The sequence below is a fragment of the Schistocerca piceifrons genome, chromosome 3, assembly GCF_021461385.2.
Source record: "Schistocerca piceifrons isolate TAMUIC-IGC-003096 chromosome 3, iqSchPice1.1, whole genome shotgun sequence".
NCBI classification, from domain to species: Eukaryota; Metazoa; Arthropoda; class Insecta; order Orthoptera; family Acrididae; genus Schistocerca; species Schistocerca piceifrons.
In genome coordinates, this window is record NC_060140.1 from 118,121,645 (window position 1) to 118,135,826 (window position 14,182).

At 44.3% G+C, this 14,182-nt stretch overlaps 1 pseudogene; it reads left to right on the plus strand.

The window, feature by feature from the left end:
- Window positions 1–13,392: 13,392 nt before the first annotated feature.
- LOC124790717 lies at window positions 13,393–13,510 on the plus strand (annotated as a pseudogene).
- The last annotated feature ends 672 nt before the right edge of the window (window positions 13,511–14,182 follow it).

Here is a 14,182-nt window from a genome sequence, read left to right on the forward strand (position 1 = left end):
CCTTTATAGGGCATACCACAATGGGAAGTTAATTTGTAAATTTCTGCAGTAGAAAATTATCCTTCACTGATCCCATCAGATCTGAATGATAGCTAGTGAGCGGAAAATCACTTTCAGCCGAAAATTACTAAGGATTATTTGCTGTTTAGAATGAAATATAGCCAACGAAGGGAAGAAAACCTAGCGACTTTGCTAGAGGAATCTCCCCTTTACCCGCTTTTCGGATGTTGGTTTTAGCTGAGAATGCCCGGTGAGTTTGCCGAGTAGAGAATCCATTGTCTCTGAGTACTGTCTGTAAGTGGGAAAGCTCTTTAGGTAAAATATCTGCATCCAATACTGCACGGACGCTATGCACAAGGTCTTTAAGCGCACTCATGGTTTGGGATGAGTGATGGCAACTTGAAGAGGGCACGTATAGATCAGTGATAAGATAAACAGAATGTCCCAGGGTGCTGTGACCATTGTGTCCACCCAAAATATACAGGAAGGGGAGACAACCGTCTTTCTCTAATTCCATACACGATCGGATATTCTCATGAATGGAATTAAGATGATATAAAATCTCCATTAACTTATCTTTTCTGTGGGGCCACAGGATGAAGGTATCAATCCCATATCCTTAAAAAACAGTTGGTTTAAGACATGCTGATTCAAGTGCTCTTTCCTCAAAATCCTCCATAAAAAAGACTAGCCTCCAGGATAGACAAGTAGCTGCCCATGACGACGTCTTCAGTCTGCTTAAAATATTCTTGGTTGAACATAAAATAGGTTGAAGAAAGAGTGTGCCGGAATAATGCTGTGATGCCCGCCTGAAACAGTTTCCCAACTACTGCCGAGGGAATGAGCAAGAGGTACCTTTGTAAAAAAAAAAAAAAAAAAAAAAAAAAAAAAAAAAAAAAAAAAAAAAAAATTAAAAAACTACTACGTTAAAACTCTGAAAGAGATCCGAACTACTTAGGTGGAGAGCCCCCAGTCTATTGATTAAATCGGCACAGTTCCGTATATGATGTGGACATTTGCGACCCAATGGTCTCAGAAAGAAAGCAAGATGTTTGGCTATATCATATGTGGGGCGTCAATATTACTCACCAAAGGCCGTAATGGAAGACCATCTTTGTGCACTTCGGGAAGACTGCAAAGTCTTGGTGGTACGCTGCCAGGTGGTGTTAACCGCTTGATGGTCTCAGGAGATAACGAGGAAGAACTCAGGAGTGTACACATCTTCTGTTACACACGTGCTACAGCATCACGATCAGTCTTCCTGAGCATTGTATCACTGAGTAGGTCACACATCTTCTCCAGATACAAACTACGAGGTAGCAAAACAGTTGAGTTACCTTCACCAGCCTTCAGCACCATTGCGTCCCGATCCTCTCGGAGATTTCGTAGTGCATCCTTTTCTTTAGAGATTATATTACTGCGCTGAAGAGGAGCTTTCAACAGAGCATGGTAAGTTTTCCTTCTTATTTCTTCGGCTGCATCCATAGGAAGGCGTCGTACAGCTTCTTCAGCACCATCCAAATTTCACATTAACAAGAGTATTCAACAAAAACGAAATGAACTTAGTTAACTGGTTGAAAAACGTATTTTTTTAAGCAAGAAAAAATGCCTGGAGTGGTCTGACAGTTCTTCCACTCTCATTCACGTAGGAATGTGGTCTTCCTAATCAACATTATAGTGCATTATAACGTTAAAATGGGCATGCAAGTCTAATGAGCAAGTGAATCATGACCGCAGCTAAGCAGTTAGTTGATATCGTGATTCCCTACACTGTCGGAGATAGCTACACTTTACCGTAACAGGCATTTGTGCTGTGACGTCGTCGCTGCGTCTGTTGATGTGATGTTCGGCTCATGTGCTGCATGGTGGTAAAAATACAACTAATCCTTCCCTACGCTGAAATAAGCACCAGAAGATCTCTGTTCAGATCTACGTTAATGAGGACGATGGTACGCGTTCTTTCTAGTGCTAACATATGTTTAAACTTTCAACAACCAAATCACAGGTTAATAAATATTCTATCGGTATGATTATATTCAGAAGGACTAAATTCACTGAAGCATGTGATCGTGAGTGATGCTCATATCGAAACCGCACTTGGAGTGAAGTTCTCCAACCTGGATTGGAAGATGCTACATAGTCGAACACTTCACCTTAATAAGTCTGAATCAGACGTTCGTCAAATCTCATATCTAAAGACAAAATTTGATCTGACAAAGCAGGAGGTTAAACATAAATTTGTCTACTTGGCCGAATGGTAAGGCAGAAGGTCATTCAGGAGTTGTGTAAGACCAAGTAGACGTTGTTCACGACCCCATGTCGAAGCAGAAGATTTCCTGCAATCGCAATGGGTCAATTGGACGACAGTTTTAATCCGATGAGTCTGAAAACAGCGAGATTCGACCCGTCTGGTGTCAGATAATCGAGAGTGACAAGTGTAGAATCGGGCGTGTCACGTAACGTCTCCCAGTGGGAATTACGAAACTAAGTACCCCCACCAGTTTTCTTCCTTTTCCACTTGTCTTTTCCATCCACAGGCCTGAACACCACTAGAGTCTCCTTGCTACCAAAAAAGAGTCTTGTTCAATCGAACGCCTAGTTTCAGATTTCTAGTACAGATGGGCAACACGGTAGTCGTCCCTCTGACGTCACAACGTCTACGCCAGAAGGGCTTGCACTCTCAGGATTGCCAGACTATGGCTTGGAGCCACGAAGGAAAACAGTTTAGAAGTGGATGGCGGGTTGTATTTTTTGTGCGTCTCGTATCCCCATTTTTAAGAATCACTTCTGCCGATGGAGCTTATTCTCTGCGAGGGGAGGGGGAGGCCAGTCGCTAACACATGCGAGACAGTAGAGCGAAATCTAAACTCGTGTTTTCTTTTTCACGCGCTCTGAAGTCGATTGTTCGCTAAGGAGAAAAAAATGTCCTGTCCGTGCCTGGTGCCCTGGAGAGACGGCAGGTCACACCCCGGAATTCCTCTTGTCGGCTGGCGGCGTCCTGTCGTAAACTCATAGATCTGGGGGCGACAGACCGGCGTCTCAAGCTCGCTCTGACCATTGAGGAGAATTCGTGCATCGTTCTTTACTGCTCAGCTCTGATAATGCACCTACAACGGTTATAAGCTAATCTAGGTGCTCCGTGATGCCAAGCTACGACTGTAATAAGAATTCAAAAGGAAGTTACTGATCTATGTGGAAAATTAAATATATCGACCCTAATTGTTTAGTTATTATGTATGCGTTGCAAATGTGCCTATCTCATCCTTTACCTGACCCAACACGTTATGAAGGGGTAATTGAAAGTGCATCTCAGATGAGAAACATCATGTTAAGTCCCAGGCGTTTCTCAGTGTACTTCTTCCTCCTCCTTAATGGGGTTAAATGTTCTCAAAGTTGAATAATTTCCACAGGATGACCGCTGTTTCTTTGGGAAAGAAAATTGTCAAAGCTATGAGCGTTATCAGGAAAAGGTCAGTCGAAATTCCTACATTCTGCTCTGGAGGTTTATTGGCCGAAAGGTCTAAGTCTCAAAATAATTACCTGGGGCGGTTTTGGAGCTCACAAAACCGGAAGTCAGGCGGCGGGTTTCGTGAGGTTATGACGAGAGTCGTGGGCGCTGCTGCGCAGAGCTGAGGTGTCAAAGGTGTGTTTTATATAAAGTCGTTAATGAACGATTCTCAGTGATCGATAAAGTTATTTTCCGGTTTTTGTGTAAAAGGGGGTGACTTAATGAGCGAGCACAGTCTAGGCGGAAACATCGAATAGGTGGAGGTGGCGCTTAATGAGAAAGAGGCAGACTGGGCGAGGTCTTAAAGAAGACGATAAATTCCTCTTCATGCTTTTGCGTTTGCCCCACTTCGTTTTAAATTTACAATACTGTCTTCTTTTGTTAATGAATAAAACGCTAGAAAGCGGTATCAGAAGCTGCGAGACTGTATGTGGTGCCCGTTTTCCAATCCAGGAGTCCGGTGTGGCAGTCACCTGAAAGTAATTTGTTTCCTACAGAGCACTCACTAGCAGCATAAGAGTAGTGAGAGTTTTAACCCTGTCTCGCGAGTCAAATTGAGGCGAGCAACCGTTATTTCGCCGTAGGGTACAGTATCTGATCAAAAGTATGTGAACACATATTAGTGGACATAAATATGAGATGTGTCCACCGTACCCCTCTACGACGGCTTGAACTTAACCTGGGGACATTTTCAGTGGGCTGACTGGTGGTCTGTGGAGGTGTCACAGCCCATTCTTCCTGAAGAGCCATCACAGGATGCACTGGCATCGGGAGGGATGTCGAAGTTCTAACTGGTCCCAACGGTGTTCCATTGGGTTCGGGATCGGACTCTGGGCAGGCCAATCCATTTAAGGGATGTTGCTGTCCTCAAACCATTGCCTTATATAAGCTCCTTTATGACAGGGTGCTTTGACATGCTGATACAAGTAAACACCTTTTCCGAAATGTTCGACTGTTGTACACAGTACATAGAGCTCTGAAATGTGTTCATATCCTTCCCAAGTTAGCGTTTTCTTAAGCACAATAAGGGGAGCACATGTTAACTACCCCAAAGATCCCATACCATAATATCACCTCCACTGTAGTATTTCAATGTGGGTGCTATACATGTTGGCACGTAACGTGCTCTACAAATTCGCCAAATCCAAACCCTTCCAGCGGACTGCCACGTGGTATAGAGCGATTCATCGATCCAGATCACTTGTTTCAGGTCATCCACTGTCCAGTGGCGTCACACTTTACATCACTTCAAACGTCGCTTAACACTCATTGAACAAATGTGTGGCCCATCAGAAGCTTCTTGACCGCTCTACCCCACGCTTTTCAACTCACCGCGCACAGCCATTGTGCTAGCTGGATGCTGGTAGCTTTCTGAAACTCCCAGATGATTCGTTACGCTGATTTCATGCGATTTTTTACAGCCAACCTCTGCAATGCTCGTCGATCCCTGTCCTCCAGTATATGAGGCGTGCCTGGTCTTGGTTCAATTACGGTTCTTCCTTCGCGTTTCCACTTCATCACCATATCACCAGTAGTCGACTTGGGGACTTTGACAGGCGTTGAAATGTGCCTAACGGATCTGTTACTCAGGTGACCTCCAGTGAGTAGTCTGCATTCCAAGTGACTGAGCTCTTCTGATCAAGCCAGCCTGCTGTTACTGCTCCCCTGCTGACAACACAAAACTCCCATAAGTCCTCTTATACTGCCGCGCCAGCTACTGATGACATCTTGCGGTCAGTTCTGTACAACGTATGCGTGTTGAATGCTTTTGATCCGACAGTGTATTTCTAGCAGTGCAGAGATTTGATGCTGAGTCCAGGAACAAACGTTTTAGAGATAGTGTACTGAACAATAAGTCAAATGGTTCAAATGGCTCTGAGCACTACGGGACTCAACTGCTGAGGTCATTAGTCCCCTAGAACTTAGAACTAGTTAAACCTAACTAACCTAAGGACATCACAAACATCCATGCCCGAGGCAGGATTCGAACCTGCGACCGTAGCGGTCCTGCGCTTCCAGACTGCAGCGCCTTTAACCGTACGGCCACTTCGGCCGGCAACAATAAGTCGTGTGATGTGTCGCGCACCATCCCTGAACCCTGGCCGCGTTTGCGAATAGGCCTTCTCCAGACGCTACGGGAGCTCCGACACGACAGACAAGAAGACACGTTTCACAAGTTCAGCTTATCGTGCCACTGTTAGGCACCTTCTTCGAGAGAATGGGTGGTTTGGGGGGAAGGCGCGACTGTAAACTAAGTTAAGCACATTTACAAAAGGAAGGGTGAAGACTGATTAAGGTTTTAATGTCCCGTCGACATCGAGGTCATTAGAGATGGAGCACAAGTGCAGCATGTTTCAAGGATGTGGAAGGAAAGCGGACGTACCCTTTCAAAGGAACCATTGCGTCATTTGTGTGCAGCGATTTACGGAAATACTGGGCAATATAAATCTGGATGCGCAGACCTCAATAATATAGATTTACAGTCCTCATGGTAAGTGTGGAGATTTTACGAGATTATGTGCGATTTTTACAAGAAGGGTGCATTCTCCATGGAAGCTCGAGGAAGAAAAATGCAATGTCTCTGAGAGATAGACTTCAGTCTTTGTCGTTATTGAGAATTCAGGTATAACAATGTACATACTGTTCACCAACTTTGAAGTTATTGGTGGACTAGTAAAGCACATTTTCGACTTTACTAAATGAGATTTTGCAATTACGTCAGAGATGGCAAAGAACTTGGGAGAACACTTGAATGGAATGGATTTCTTGAAAAGAGATACGATGAATATCAACAAAGTAAAACAGTGGAAATGATACGTAGTCGAATCAAATCAGGCAATACTCAGAGAACTTGATTAGGAAATGAGACACTAACAGTGGTAATTACTTTCGCTATTTGGGTAGAAAGATAGCTCACGTTGGCCAATCTTACTATGCAAGCGTAGACCAGAAGTGGTTCACATCCGAAGAAATAATACCGGCGGCAACTAAGAAATAGATATTGAATAAATTAATAAGATGGTACTGATGCTCCATGGTACACAAAACAGGTCAGAACACTGTTGCAAGACCTAGGAAATGGCATGCCAAATTCAGAAGAACGCAAGGACTCCAAGGTTGACGACGTTTTACGGAAGATCGAAATTTAGCAGAACTTTTCTACATCTGACAGAAAACCCAAAGAGATTCTAGTCGTATTTAAAGTAGCGGCAATATGCAATCAATATCTTCACCGCGCGGTAACAATGGTGATGACACTGATGACAGTGCCATTAAAGCAAAGTTACTAAACACAGTTTTCAAAAACAAAATGGTTCAAATGGCTCTGAGCACTATGGGACTTAACTTCTGAGGTCATCAGTCCCCGAGAACTTAGAACTACTTAAACCTAACTAACATAAGGACATCACACACATCCTGCCCCAAGCAGGATTCGAACCTGCTACCGTAGCGGTCTCGCGGTTCCAGACTGTAGCGCCTAGAACCGCTCGGCCACGCCGGCCGGCTGTACAGGAGTCGTATTTTTTTTTCATTAAATTTTATTTAGTTTCGGAATTACGAAATTTTTTGTGTAAATTACTTGTGATAATCTGGTTGGCTGACATTAGAAATACCGAAAGTATAGGTGTGCTCGAGATGATCTGATTAGCTGCCAATATGAATTCAGCATTTCCCGCGCGTTTGAGTAGGTTTTTGTGCCTCAGCTCTAAGAGGCGATGTAGTCGCTCGGGAGTCGTCTTCTGGTGGACACCTACCTTAAACCGCGCTGATCAAATTTGTTAAAAAAAATGAAGAAATTCGCGCATTTAATCAGTTCTAGTGTCGCTGACAAAACGCGACTACAGTATTGAGTATTTTGTGAAAGTTTGAGCTTTGGTTTATTGTAGGAGATATTGCTCTGTGAACATTTCATGTCGTACGTAAACATTACGTGGGGTGTTTCATTCAGATTACGAGATATTATGGGAAGCACTTCTTTACAAGAAACATGAGAGGTTCCATGCCCTCTTTTGCATGTCACCTCTCATTATCGCCAATTTTATTAATGTTCTATGTCATTGCACGGTGGTATCAGACCGAATAAGGTTATTGTAATGAGAGTATTTGTACTGAGAGCTCAAGATGCTTTTCACTTGATTTCTGTGCATGTTGGGTTACTACCCTGGGTGGCCTGCGGGAGGCGAGCATCGGAGGACGCGGCACACTGCGTTTCTGGTTGGGGGCTGCACATCTACGAATACTGAGAGGGTCGTACAATGGGCCTGGCTCAATGACTGACGTCCGTCGAATTTTGCCATTTCATGCAGCGCGAAACGACCTGCAAGGTGTCTGAGTGTCGCCGCAGTTTATGTGTTTACCGTTCCGGCGCGTCCGGAACAAAGACTCCTGGCACTGACTGAGTGCTTTGTCCTCTTGATTCTCAGAATACTTGTGGACTGTGCCCTGCTGGGTGCGACTGTCTGGCCAGTGGTCTAGGCAGGTTGTTTTCGTAGCCGGTCAAACGGCAAGTTCAGTGCCCGCAGCTGAATAGCAGAGGCACGATTGGTCAACTTAAACTGAGGCTAGTTGATGTCATAAAGCCCTGCTCGAAATTGGAGGGAATGGTCGCTATTGGCGTGAATGATGTTCTGAGACAGTGTGAGGGAATTTTGGAATCAGAACTGAATGCTGACTCGCGGTTTTCGAGGATGGTAGGGAGTTGAGCAATATTGGCTTCGCTCTTGTATTGTGCGGGCGCAGGGATTCGGGATCTGATCTTCGTCGCAGTCGCATAGTCTTGCGACTTAGTCGCACCTTTTTTCGGAAGAACCTAGAATTCTCGGACCACCTTCAAGGCCAGGGGTTGAAACAGAGCTGCTGCACACCAGAAGTCGGCGCGTGCATCATCAGAAAGCTGCCTACCGACGACCTGTTACAAATTTCAGCATTGGTAAAGTATTTTGCTGCTCCGGCATTGTAGAACCTATCAATTATATGCTGAAGTCCTCAGCAGCATGCGCGCTCGCTTTTCCACAAGTCCACCTTGTATGTTTCTCCATGTGATCCCATTTGAGCTCTCACTGCTAACCGCAATACTACAATATAGTCGGGAGAGTAATATATGATTGATTAAGACTTCCAGTCATTATAGTCAAGCTATTGCATCAGAGAGAGTAGGAGCCCTTGTTCTCGAGCCAACTCTTATTCGCATAATAGTTCAGAATATCCTATCCTTTAACCTACTGTTTGTGTCGATAATCAAGTGACTTTATACTCTGATGTATAATAAACTCTTTGTAATATTTAAGCCGCATATTATTTCGTAGATATAAGCAGATCCCATGTCCTGTTGTTTATTATCATAAAGTTCTCTTTTTTTTCTCTGAGTAGATTACGAGTTTTTTTAAATTATTGTGAGTGTGCACTCCTTATTTTACCAACTAGCAGGGTACACCATCATTTCCCTTCTTTACCGTTGTGCTCATAATTAATTAGCTGGTAGGTAAGGAGGGGGTCGAGTGCATGTCTCGTTCTCATGCAAAATTCGTCAGAATTAAAGAGGTACAAACTCTTCTCCACCCCTGCACCTCACAAGCATACCGAACAACTTGCACGTATCCACAATGAGATTTTCATTCTGTAGCGGAGTGTGCGCTGATATGAAACTTCCTGGCAGACTAAAACTGTGTGCCGGACCGAGACTCGAACTCGGGACCTTTTCTTTTCGCGGGCAAGTGTTCTACCATCTGAACTACCCCAGCACGACTCACGACCCGTCCTCGGAGCTTCAATTCTGCCAGTTCCTCGTTTGGAAGGTAGGAGACGAGGTACTGGCAGAATTGAAGCTGTGAGGACGGGTCGTTAGTCGTTCTTGGGTAGCTCAAGTGGTGGAGCACTTGCCTGCGGAAGGCAAAGGTCCCGAGTTCGAGTCTCGGTCCGGCACACAGTTTTAGTCTGCCAGGAAGTTTCAACTCGCAAGTAGACTTGGGTCAGTGCCCGTTTACAACGTTCAGAATATCGGGTCGGACTAAATATCTTCTGGCTGCTTTCGGGTGTGAACTTACAATAGAGACAGGCAGTAACAAATGGTCAAATGGTGCAAATGACTCTGAGCACTACGGGACTTAACATCTGAGGTCATCGGTGCCCTAGACTTAGAACTACTGAAACCTAACTAACCTAAGGACAATACACACATCCATGCCCGAGGCAGGATTCGAACCTGCGACCGTAGCAGCAGCGCAGCCTAGAACCGCTCGGCCACAACGGCCGGCCAGTCAGTACCACTTTTTTTTTTTTTTTTTTTTTGTGGGACCAAACTGCTGAGGTCATCGGTCCCTAGGATTACACACTACTTAACTTACGTAAAGAGCAACACATACAAACCCATGCGCGAGGGACGACTGGAACCTCCGACGGGGGAGCCGCGCGAATCGCGAATCGTGGCAAGGCGCTGAGACCGCGCGGCTATCCCGCATAATTGGTGTCGGTATATTAAATGCGGACTTGATAGCAATTTTCCGTCTTTCAAAGACAATAAACCAACTTGAAAAGAAATTTTGGATATTTTTTCAAACGAGTCATGCAAGAATCGCGAATGTTCGATAGTTAAACTAACTTTCAGCCACTCCCCATAGACAGGAATTATATGGCCTTTGCGTGGTAGGTATTTAGTCGAATTTTCGTCATCGCTACTTTTGCCGGCAGAACCAATATCTACCGTCACAGAATGAACGGGCAGACAACCGGAAACCTATCCAGGTAGGTGGACTGTTCAAAGAACAGTGAGAGACCATCCCGCCCCACCGCAGTGCCAATATACTGTAGTATCGTTCCTGTGTGTGACTGGATTCGTGATTACCTGTCACGAAGGTCACAGTTCGTTGCAGTTCACCGAATAGTCATCGAGTAAAGCAAGTTCGGAAAGGAAGTGTTATAGGCCCTTTGCTGTTCCTGATCTACATAAACGATTTAGGAGACAACCTGAGCAGCCCACTTTGATTGTTTTGTGGGTGACGCTGTCATTTACCATCACATAACGTCATCAGATGATGAAACCGAATAGCAAAACAAGTCTTTTTGCGTGGCCAGAATCGAAAAATGATTTAGACAAGCTATCTGTATGGTGCAAAAAGTAAAAATTGGCTCTAAATCATGAAACATATGAAGTCATCTACATGAGCACTAAAAACAACCCGCTAAGTTTCAGTTACACCATAGCTTACACAAATCTAAATGCTGTAAACTAAACAAACTACTTTACTAATAACTTAGATAGAATCTATCACGTAGATAATGTTGTGGGGAAAGCAAACCAAAGACTGCGATTTATTGGTGGAACGTTTGGAAAATGTAACAGCATTAATAGAGAGACTGCTTACACCACACTTGTCCGTCATCTTCTGGAGTTATGCTGTGCGTTGTGGGATCCGCATCAGACAGGATTGACGAAGAACATCGAAAAAGTTCAGACAAGGGCAGCTCGTTTTGTATTATCGCGAAATAAAGGAGAGAGTGCCAGGGATGTGATACGCGAATTGGGGTGGCAATCCTTAAAACAAATGTGTTTTTCGCTGAAGCGGGACCTTCTCAGGAAATTTCAATCACCAAACTTTCCCTCGGAGTGTAAAAATACTTCTTGGTGCCCACCCACACAGGGACAAATGATCACCACAGTAAAATAAGAGAAATTAAAGATACCACGGAAAGATTTAAATCTCTGTTTTTCCCGCGTGCTGTTCTAGAAAGTAACGGTAGAGAAGTAGATGTGTGTGTGGTTCGACGAACCCTCTGCCAGGCACTTAATTGTAAATTGGAGGGTAGTCATGTGGATGTAGATGACTTAGAGAGGATGTAAAGTGCAGATTGGCAATAGGAAGAAAAGTTTTTTAAAATACAAAAATATTTTAACAAGTAATGTAATTTTAAGTGTTAGGGAGTCGATTTTGAAATTAATTGTCTGCAGAGTAACCTTACGTAGAAGCAAACTTGGTTATTAATCAGTGCATATAAATAGGGACTAGAATCTTTCGGAAACTGGTGATAAAAGAAAGAGAATACTGAAGGTTAGGGAGGATAACTAGTCAAGAACTGAGAATTTGAAAGGAAAGAAATTTATGGAACAATTTAAGTAAAAGAAGGGTCTGGCTAATAGCACATATCCTGAGGCAGTGGTAGATAATTAGTTTGGCACTGTAGGGAAGTGTGGGGGTTTAAAATTGTAAAGAGGAACTATAGGTTGACTGCAGTAAGCAACTTCAAATAGATGAAGAGGCTTCCACAGGATAAGCTAGCTTGGAAACGTGAATAAAACCAGTGTTTGAGCTGAAGATGACAAGAAACAACAATGGTAGATATCTGTCAACGATGAAGAGCAGATACAGACTAAGCTACAAGGAAAGGAACGATGATGTATGAATAAGAAGAAATTGATCATTAGCGAAATCCAGGAGTCACAACCACTAAATTCAAACCTATGTGATACTGGCACTACAGATGCGTCTTACTCTCTAACTGCTGGCGGCAGATTAAAGTGCAAGCTCGAACAGGAGTTGAGTGTACGAGATAACTCTCAAGTTGGTGCAGAAATACTACATACACATGAAACACACGTGGTCTGCGTCACGAATAGCTGACTGACTCACCAGGCAAGTGCTTGTCCAAGCAGTTAAGTGTCTCTCTCAGCGGAGGCGTAAACACCGGCATCTTAAGTGTGATGACGTAAGGCGGGAGAGGAAAACCGCGCACACCAACTTCTCTCTTTCCTGGTACCGAAGCGGAGTGTGGCGGTTAAGGTACCTGCCATGCTACACCGTACAGACTGAAGTGCATCTGAGTGCTTCGGTTTAGTTGTGGCATTGGAATGCAAATGCTCGAGACTCGAAGCCAGTTGCTTGGACTGAGTAGAAATGAAGATTGGAAATGAAAATGCAGAGTCTTAGCACACAATTGTAAAGGCAATGAAATAGAAACGGTGGTGGCAATAACTGGTGAAGCGGATGGATAGGACGAATAGAGTTTTGATGAATTGACAAACGCGTTAACGCGAGAATTATTGGGGGGGGGGGTGCATTGAAGCAACTGCAGATAAAACGGGCTAATGGAAGGAGGAGATTCAAGAGCTCTGGAAGAATAGTATTTATCTGAGTCACATGAAAGAACATTTAGAAGGAAAATAAGCCATTTGGGAGAAAAAGAAAACCATTAATGTGGAAGAAACATCTGAATTAATATGAACCTTAATGACACAGGTTTCTGCATGGATTACTCCGTGGAGGAATATAAACGGAATGTCGCCTAATAAACAACAGTTCTAAGATTCCTTCAAACATAATCAACTCTGAGCGAACAGATACTGCACGGGCTCGCATTTGGGCATCTCGTAATAGATTTGTAGTTTATTTTATCGACTGGAACGTCATTGGTTTGTAAAACAACACGATTCTTCCTCAATCAAGTTTTTTTCTGTCGCAAATTTCTACCTCACAGCTGAGTTCAAAAATGTTCAAATGGCTCTAAGCACTATGGGACTTAACATCTGAGATCATCAGTCCCCTACACTCAGAACTACTTAAAACTAACTAACCTAAGGACATCACACACATCCATGCCTGAGGCAGGACTCGAACCTGCGACGGTAGCAGCAGCGCGGTTCCGGAGTGAAGCGCCTAGAACCGCTCGGCCACAAAGGCCGGCACAGCTGAGTTCATTAACATTAAAATCATTGCGGGGTAAAGACTTCAGTGAAAGGTGAGTTAGTTAGATAGATTTATATTCAATCGCTCACTTGTACGATTAACCGTAAGTATGTGGAAAGCGTCATTTATGTTCATATTACACACTCACATGTAAATGTGGCTACAAGCTGAAGCTTTTCTCGTTTTTCAAATTTCTTATACAGACATGGCAACGGCCTTGCCGCAGTGGCTACACCGGTTCCCGTGAGATCACCGAGGTTAAGCACTGTCGGGCATGGTCGGCACTTGGATGGTTGACCATCCAGGAAGCCATGCGCTGTTGCCATTTTTCAGGGTGCACTCAGCCTCGTGATGCCAATTGAGGAGCTACTCGACCGAATAGTAGCGGCTTGGGTCAAGAATACCATCATAACGACCGGGAGAGCGGTGTGCTGATCCCACGCCCCTCCTATCCGCATCCTCCACTCAGGATGACACGGCGGTCGGGTGGTCCCGGTAGGCCACTCTTGGCCTGACGACGGAGTGCTTTTATACAGACATGACTTTGTAAGTCCTACCCACAACGTTTTCCACATTGCATGAAGAGAATTTCTTCTCCAGAACAAAAGAACTTGTCGATGAAAAACTTTTTCTCTGTGTCTTCAGTTGTGCCTTTGCTGTCTGCCAGACACCTTATATCATTGGATGTCATTTTTTCTTCTGGTGTTGTACAAGGGGCGTTCAAAAAGAAACGAGCCGGAGGCATAATTTTGGAAACCAATACCTGTATGTTACATCCTGGCTGATGAGACACTTCTCCCAGTGTGACACAAGGCGGTGAAGTGGTGTCTCATAAAATTCCCGTGGCTGCGATGGTAACCAGTTCCTCACGCACAACTGGACGTCGTCGTCTGAGGTGAATCGTTTGTCGGTCAGAGCCTTTTTAAGGGACCAAAAATGGCGTAATCATAGGGAGAGGTCCGGACTGTATGGAGGGTGGCCGAGAACCTCCCATTTG